The following is a 395-nucleotide window of genomic DNA, read 5'->3' as shown; positions in this document are numbered from 1 at the left end:
TTTTTACCCAAGTCATAGCAACATAGAGTACTTTTCCTAATCGGTACACAATTTTGGTGCACCTCTAACCTCGCCGGCACTTTATCGTTACGTTTTGTGCACAACCTAGGGACGTGGTGTAAGTTTCATGATTTTTATGTTTGATTCGGTTTATTATGATTGAAAAATACGCTACGTCCCAGAAATTGGAGCTCGACTACTTCCTCCATGTGGCGCCAAAAGTTACTGGGCAACGCCTAGCTTATGCCCCATTTGTACTTCAATTTTCATTATCAGGTTTGAAAAATACGCTAAGTCCCAGAAATCTGAACTCGAATACTTTTGCCACGTGGCGCCAAAAGCTACTGAGAAACGCCTAGCCTTTTACCCATTTATAATTTAGTTTTCGTTATAAG

The sequence above is a fragment of the Anopheles coluzzii genome (genome assembly GCF_943734685.1).
Source record: "Anopheles coluzzii chromosome X unlocalized genomic scaffold, AcolN3 X_unloc_14, whole genome shotgun sequence".
Taxonomy (NCBI): domain Eukaryota; kingdom Metazoa; phylum Arthropoda; class Insecta; order Diptera; family Culicidae; genus Anopheles; species Anopheles coluzzii.
Note: the sequence above shows the minus strand (reverse complement) of the source record.